This window comes from Vulpes lagopus, chromosome 22 (genome assembly GCF_018345385.1).
Source record: "Vulpes lagopus strain Blue_001 chromosome 22, ASM1834538v1, whole genome shotgun sequence".
Taxonomy (NCBI): Eukaryota; Metazoa; Chordata; class Mammalia; order Carnivora; family Canidae; genus Vulpes; species Vulpes lagopus.
In genome coordinates, this window is record NC_054845.1 from 22,522,623 (window position 1) to 22,531,193 (window position 8,571).

General features: G+C 36.2%; 1 protein-coding gene across 1 annotated transcript in view; it reads right to left on the reverse strand.

The window, feature by feature from the left end:
* Positions 1-7,292, reverse strand: part of ABCA12 (ATP binding cassette subfamily A member 12) — a 288,195-nt gene extending 280,903 nt beyond the window's left edge. Inside the window, exon 1 of the mRNA XM_041736980.1 lies at positions 6,665-7,292. The gene's annotated coding sequence lies outside the window, so the exon portion shown is untranslated. The remainder of the gene's footprint in view (positions 1-6,664) is intronic.
* Between the last annotated feature and the right edge of the window lie 1,279 nt (positions 7,293-8,571).

Sequence of the window (8,571 nt, forward strand, 5' to 3'; positions counted from 1 at the left end):
GCTTTTGGCTCAGGGCGTGATCTCGAGACCTGGGATCAAGTCCCATATCAGGCTCCTTGCACGGAGCCTGCTTCTCCCTCAGCCTATGTCTCTGCCTCTTTCTGTCTCTCATGAATAAATAAATAAAATCTTAAAAAAAAATTTTGGGTCTTCCAGCAATAAGTAAGTGGGGGGGGGGAGTGGATTAAATTTTACATAGGCAATTAAGTGTCTGCCACACATCATCTTTAAACAAACTTTCTAATACGACTTTTAAGATTTTCTTCAATAGAAAGTATTAGGACATTTCCTTATTTATATCAAGTTCCCAAACTCATGTATTCCTTTCTGCTTTTTTTTCTTATTCCTTTCTGAACAAAGAATTTCTCTGTCTCAGAAATGCATCATTTCTGTATATAGAAATTCAAAAAAGAAATATGGAATCTCATTTTTCAGTTGTCACATTGTGTAACTATACATCCCAGTTTTACCAGAACCGTGAAATTCCATGCATTTTATCTGACTGTAAATTAAATATTCTTAAACAACAATGATGTTCATTCTCAAAAGTGTCTTATTTCTTTAAAAAAAAAAGATAATAAAAATTGCCTTTCAGGAAGTTTTGAATTTAGCAAACACAACTTCAAAGTAGTTACTATAAATATGTTCAAAGAACTAGAGGAAATCATATTTAAAGAATTAAAGGAAAGGACAATGACAACAATTCATTGAATTAAGAACATCAATAAAAAGATACAGATTATAAAAAAGAATCAAGTGAGATGCTAGAATTGAAAAATATAATAATAGAAATAAAATTTTCACTAGAGAGGCTTGAGAATAGATTTGAGCTGACAGAAAAAGAATGTGTGAACTCAAAGATAGAGTCATACAGATAAAACAATTTCAAGAATAGAAAGAAAAGAAAATGAGAAAAATAAAGAGTCTCAGAAAAACATGGGCTATGAGAAAGTACATGAACATATGAATAATGGGACTACTAGAAGGAGAAGAGAGAAAAAGAACAGAAACAAATATTTGAAGAAACAATGTTTGAAAGCTTCCCAAATTTGATTTAAAAATTAATTTACACAATTAAGAAGTTCAATAAACTCTAAATAGGGTAAAATCAAAGACATCACATCCACAACTAGGCATATTATAGTCAAAATGTTAAAATGCAAAGCAAAGAGAAAATCTTGAAAGCAGCAAAAGAAAATAATTCATCATGTACAAGCGAATTCCAGTAATATTCATAACTGACTTCTAATAAAAAAACGGAAACCAGAGGGAAGTATGATAACATATTCAAACTACTTACAAGAAAAAGATAAAGAAAAAAAAGCTGTCACACAAGAATCCTACCTGTAGCAAACCCCCTTCCAAAACTGAGAAAGCAAGATAATTCCAGATAAACAAAGACCAAAAGAATTTGTTGCTAGCAGAACTACCTTGCAAGAAATACTAACTGAAGTTCTTCAAACAGAAAAGAAGTGACATTGGGCGGCCCTGGTGGCTCAGCGGTTTAGCGCCACCTTCAGCCTAGGGTGTGATCCTGGAGACCTGGGATCAAGTCCCACATCGGGCTTCCTGCATGGAGCCTACTTCTCCCTCTGCCTGTGTCTCTGCCTCTCTATGTGTGTCTCTCATGAATAAATAAATAAAATCTAAAAAAATAAAAAAATTGGAGAAAGAAGTGAAGTGACATTATACTGTAATCTGAACCCACATGAAAAAAATAGAGTGCCACTAAAGACAATTATATAGCAAATACAAAAGATAGCAAAATTACATTCTTCTCTTTTCTTCTCTTAATTATTTTTTAAAAAACAACAGCACAAAATAATGCCTATAAAATTGAATACGGGGATTTATAGCTTATATAAGTTTATATAAATATTAATTTTGGAGCTTATAACACAGAGATATATATTTAACAACAGCAACACAAGTAAGGAAAGAAGGAAACCATAGTGGAGCAAGTGTTCTATATCTCACTGGAATTAAGTTAGTATACATCTCAAATATATTCTGATCAATTAAGACATGTATTGCAATTCTTGGAGCAACTACTTAGAAAAATAACTCAAAAATATACTTAAAAATCAATAAAGGAATTATTTTTTAAGATTTTATTCATTTATTCATGAGAGACACAGAGAGAGAAAGTCAGAGACACAGGCAGAGGGAGAAGCAGGCTCCATGTAGGTAGCCTGATGTGGGACTCGATCCTGGGTCTCCAGGATCATGCCCCCTGGCTTACGGGGGCGCTAAACCGCTGAACCACCGGGGCTGCCCTCAATAAAGGAATTAAAATCGTACGTTAGAAAATACCTGCTTAATCCAGAAGACGACATTTAAATAACAAAACAAAAAGAGACACAAGACTAGAGAACAAATAGTAAAACTACAGACATAAATTCAAATATATTAGTAATAATGTTAAATGTGAATGGGGTAAACAACCAACTCAAAAGGCAGAGGTTGTCAGCTTTGACTTTGGATAATAAATTTTGATCCAACTAAATATAATGTCATTAACAAGTAAAATTTCACATTGGGATACAATTCTAATAATATATAAGGAGTTTCTCCAGGACAATTCTAAGGAATTTTGCCACAAATTGGTATCAGTTAAAAGCTTCTGAGTTACCTTTTTGCACACAGAGTTGAGGAACTGAAAGACCAGAGTACTGAATGTGTCTCTGATAAGGAGAGTGAATTACCAAGATAATCACAGAAGTTGAGGTAGAAAAAAAAGCCTGTGAGCCTGGTGCCAAAATCTCTATAAATAAGAATGGTGTTTATGAAATTGAGGTGACAAAGACTAAGAAGAGAGAGCAGTAGAGCCTGGTCTTTTGAGCCTCTGAAGTTAATGTCTATTATCTACTAGTTATTACATTAGGCATTCAGGTAAATACAGAAAAATAAAACATATTCCCTGGCCATAAAATACAATGGGATAGACAGTTTTATAAAGAGATAAATGCAATACAATGTTACATTAAAGTAAACTCTGGGATTAAAGCAAGAGAAAGAATCATTGATCTGGGGACACAGTGATAAAGAACGACTTTAGTAGGAAAGATAACGGAAAAGCTCTTTTTCTAACTTGGGATTAATTCATTATGACATTTTATCATTTGAAGCAGTGAGTAGCAGGGGTCCAGGTGCTAAGAAAGCTGTAAAAACTATAAAAAAAAAAAACAAAACTGTAGTTATTTAGTAAAGGGTTAAATATAATGGAGGCTGGGGCTAAGTAGTAATCTCCAGCCCTAGTTCTGACAAATGGGGACACAAGTGATCTCATATAAGTGGCAGAGGAATTCAACAGTTGGGCAGGGCTGGCCAGAAAGACCAAGATATTAGCAAATATTTGAAAATCCAGGCAGTTTTGTCTAGGAAAAATAGGATTAGGGGCACTGACAAAGAAGAGCACCAATCCCAGCTGGGGACTGGTCTAATTGGTAGATAGCTGGAAAAGGAACTTCATATTAAAAACCAAAACTAAAGGACTTTTTTGTAAATCTTTCCCCAGAATGCTTATTATCTGCACAGTAGCTGGACCCCATTTGCAGTTTTAACATCCACTGATGAATCAATTCTTAATACTGGAATTGCAAAATCATGATAATTTGGCTTTAATTTCAAGTTCCTTAAATACCCAGGGGAGCTAAAGCTATTGTCAAAATGAAAAAGATACCTGAAAATGTTAAATGTAAGAGGAATTTGTGAATATAATCCATTATAATTGCCTTTAAGAAATTCCTGTTTAATATATTATGAAAATTGGTATTCTTTTTTTAAAGATTTGTTTATTTTGAGAGACAAAAAAGCATGAGCACACATGAGAGTGCGCTGGGGGGAGGGGCAGAGGGAGGAGGAGGAAGAGAGAGAGAGAGAGAGAGACAGAGAGAAAGAGACTCTCAAGTAGACTCTGTCCCTGGAGCCCAACACGGGGCTTGATTTTACAACCTGAGCTAAAACCAAGAATCAGATGCTAAACCAACTATACCACCCAGACGCCCCTAAAATGCATTTTCTAGGCTGAGTTATATATTATTAAATTAATATCAAAATGATAAAAATTCCACTCAGACCATATAATTTATCTTCCAAATCAAGATACTTTTGAAGGTAGAATTTGATGCTATCAACAAGTACCCAAGGACAAGAGCTATAAACTGGCAAAGTCCTGGGGACCTGAATTAGCCTCTCTACACTCTACCTCAACTTCTCACTCACATGACCACACCCTGAACATGTTCAACAACCAAAACTGCTCCACCCTTAGAAACCCATTCCCGGGGGATCCCTGGGTGGCTCAGGGGTTTAGCGCCTGCCTTTGGCCCAGGGCGCAATCCTGGAGCCCCGGGATCGAGTCCTGCGTCAGGCTCCCTGCATGGAGCCTGCTTCTCCCTCTGCCTGTGTCTCTGTCTCTTTCTCTCCCTCTCTCTATCATAAATAAATAAATAAATCTTTAAAAAAAAAAAAAAGAAAGAAACTCATTCTCTAAAACAGTGTTTCCTTCTGTCCTTCCAGCTTGCCATAACTACTATTCTTGATCCTCACCGTTGACTTGCTAAAGCCTCCCTCTTGTCTTTATTTCTCCTCCTGACCAGCTTAGATTTTACAGCCTATCGAGTCAATCACACTTGCCAAAATACCAAAGTCCCTTGACTCTTGTTCTTTTCTCACCCTCCTGGCAAAACCCCAATCCTGGATGAATTGAACCATTTACCTTCTTTGTGTCTGCATGAAGACTACTGAGCTGCTACAGGAAAATGATACATTTTAACAGTCCAAGTTCACAATCACCAAGTTCAAATGGGTTTCAAGATTGCCTTGGCAGTCTTCCTTCAGCCTGGCTTCCGCTAACTGAAGCTGGTCTTACCAACGTCACCATTAATCTTGATAATGATAACACTGCTAGTCATAATGATCACCTTCTGGTCTTTTTAGTGCCTTCCAAAAATATTTAAAATAGCTTTTTTTTTTTTTTTTATTCTCTGTCCTTGGCTTTCATGACATCTTGAGCTACTTCTCCCTTAAGATTTAGTCCAAAACGCTCTTCTCATTCTGCTTTTTTTTTTTCCATGAAGTCTCTTTTTATCTAGCATATTATAAATTTTATGTATCTCTTGTTATTGACTCTCATCTCTTCTAAAAACATAAACTCCATGATGTCAGGGACTCTTTTTTTTTTTTTTTTTTTTTTGTCTGTCTGGCTTACCTTTGCAATCTCATTGCCCTCTAGTCTGTGCATACTAGGGCCTCAGTCAATATTTTTTTGAGTGAATCTGTAAGTGAATAGCATTCTCAATAAATATTCATCAGATGAACATCTGCCGTAGTAGCAATTTTTTTTTATTATTAAACTACCAGCTTACCGTATTAATTATATGAAAGCTAAACAGTTAAAATCCACATGTACTCCTAGGACATTAAATACTTGCTTGAGCAAATTTCCTTTTTTTGGCCTTCTGACTTAGTCTATTTGCTGAGCCTAATTAAGCAAGGGTATCTTCTTTTAGGCTTAAACTACTACTTCAGTGTCATTAACTTTCCAAATTTATTTATCTTTAGCCTCATGCCTATTCCTTATTTGCATTTGTATTTCCAAAAACTTACTGTATATTTTCATTTTGATATCATCATTATTTATACTTCAAAATCAACATTTAGAAACTCAAATTTATTTACTCAAACTCTCACATTGACCTCAAATAAAAATAGACACATGCTGAAACTGTTTTTCTTTTAGTATTATTGTTTATAATGTTGATTATGTGCTTCACTGACTACTCAGATGACCAACCTAGAAACAATGGAGTCTCCCTTATTTCTTTCCATTTCATATTTCCTTTATGCAATTGATCCCCATGTGCTGCTGGTTTTACCTGATTTTGTCTCGCACAAATCTTTCCTTTTCCTTGCTTTCAAGTCTTTGGTTAGGAGTTTGTTAATGTTAGGAGTTGTTAATGTTTGGTTAGGAGTTTGTTAATGTTAGGAGTTTGTTAATGCAAAACCTTCCTAATTGGTCTCCCAATTGGCTTCCAAATATTCAATTCATTCTTTGTATCATTGCCAACTTTACAATTCCAAACGGCTCGATACCCTTCAAGGAAAATGTTCAAATGCTTCATAAAATACTTTAACCTTTAGATTAGAGAGGGAGTTTGTAGAATTAATCTTATTCTCTCCTGGGAATCACTCCATTTATGGTAAACTATATCCACATGAGTGGATAAACCCTTGGAATAAGTTAGCCTAAAATGGAGCAGTTTTACTACTAATCCTTAGAGGTTGGTAAGAAATCCCAGTTTTAGGAATGAGATGGAGGCTTTTTGGAAAAAGGGGTAAGGAAGAAATAAGATATAGTCAAAACATATTATAGCACACTTGAGGAGCTGAAATCACTTATAAATATATTAAATATTTTTAGATACAGTAGTCCCCTTATCCACAGGGGAAACGTTCCAAGACCCCCATTGGTTGCCTGACACCAAAGACAGTACTGAACCCTGTATATAATATACCGCACCTTTTCCTCCTCTATTATAAGAATAATAAAGTTAAATTCATAAATCAGTCACAGAGATTAACAATAAAATAGAACAATTATACTCTAATGATAGTTACATAAATCTTGCTCTTTCAAAGTATCTTACTCTATTGTACTCACCTTCCTGATGACTCAAGATGATGAAACGCCTCCGTGACATGATGACGATGACGTAGCAGCTGTGATGTAGAGTTAGGCGACTATTGGCCTTCTGCTGATTGGTCATGACGGGGATCCTCAGCTTCCCCGCAGCAGGTGACCCCGCAGATAACTGAAACTGCGGGAAGCGAAACTACAGGTAAGGGCGGACTGGGACTAGGGTATATAAAGATGACCTCGGGGCCTTCAAGTGTCCTTTGGGAGGGGCGTGAAGTAAGAAGAGAAGAAACCAAGATGTAGTCGCTAGAAGGTTCTTTTCTGTCTGAAACTGTAATCCTAGTGACAAACCCCTGGGAGATGAACTCCCGTCTTCGTGGGAGCACCCCCCCATCTAATACACCAGCTTGCCTGGGACTAGCATCTTTAAGGAGGGAGTACTCTGAAGCCCAGAGAGAGACACAGTTATTCAGGGGGATGAACCAAAAAGGAAATTACAAGTTTTTGTTACCCTTATCAGTCACTTTACGGTTTTCATTTTCAATAGATTAATTTTAGCTTCTTACAAGCTGAAGAAGCCTGGAGAACAAATATTATGTCCATATTATACACAAGGCAATTACAGCCCCTAAAATCGGAGTGATGTGGCCAGGGTCACGAAGCTAGCCAAAAATTCATTTACTCTTCTTGCCATTAGCATATGAGGTAGTTACCAGGTCTGAACTTTCTTTTTTTTTTTTTTTTTCCAGGTCTGGACTTTAAAAATAAGGTGGGAATCATCAGAATCTATTTTAGTAACATCTTTAAATGAAAAAGTTGTGACTTGGTCTGGAGCCCAGGGTTCATTCTTTCTTAGTAGGTACATATGACATCATTCTGAAAGACCACAAAAAAATTCAATTTAATCTGATATTTTCTCTTTATATTATTTTCTCATTGTACCTTTATTTCTATACTTTCGTTTCATCATGAGCCCCAAAGGATAATGATTAGATAATAACCATCTTTTTCTTCCTGATACTGTATTTCTGTCATTCAGGCAGAAAGGGCTCAATAAATATTCATTAAATTAAATAGTTGAAATTCACATGCAGGAAAACTACCCGATGCCTAAATACTGTTGATTTTCCTCCTGTCACTAACCTTAGCATTATTTTCGTTTTTTGTCTGCTATTTCCTCTAAAAAACCTAATGATGACCAGGCAGGGAGATTTCCTTTATCGTTAGCTATGAATCTTATCTTTCTTAAATGCCAGGTCGGCAAACAATCTGATGACAGTGTATTAATCTTAATATTTCTTTTACAAATGTGAGAAATATTCAGAGCAAGAAATACACATAATCAGAGGTTATAAATTCTAGCCAATAAGCATTCATTTGGGGGAGTAAAAAAGACATGGAAGAATTAGGCTAATAGGAAAAACACAAATAAATAGCATATGGGTAATAAGAAAATAAGACTCCTTTCTGCAGCTGTGAACCGCAGACTAAGAATAAAAGATAGCAGTGTTTTGCAATATAATTCTAACAAGGAACGTTTTAAAAAATCTGTAAATGGGACGTCTGGGTGGCCCAGTGGTTGAGCATCTGCCTTCAGCCCAGGGCGCGACCCCGGAGACCCAGGATCGAGTCCCCCGTCGGGCTCCCTGCATGGGGCCTGCTTCTCCCTCTGCCTGTGTCTCTGCCTCCCTCCCTCTCTCTCTCTCTCTGTGCCTATCATGAAAAAATAAAAAAAAAAAAAGAAATCTTAAAAAAAAACTTAAATGTGCATCTCACTTCGTTTGTGCCTATATCGCGCGAATTGTGGCGTCAATCGCTTAATCTTTGACCATCAGGTCTTCGTCATTTATTTATCTATTTATATATATGTTTTTTTAATTTATTTTTAAGTTACTAAAAAGGGAGGAGACGGGGCCCAGCCGCTCCCTCCG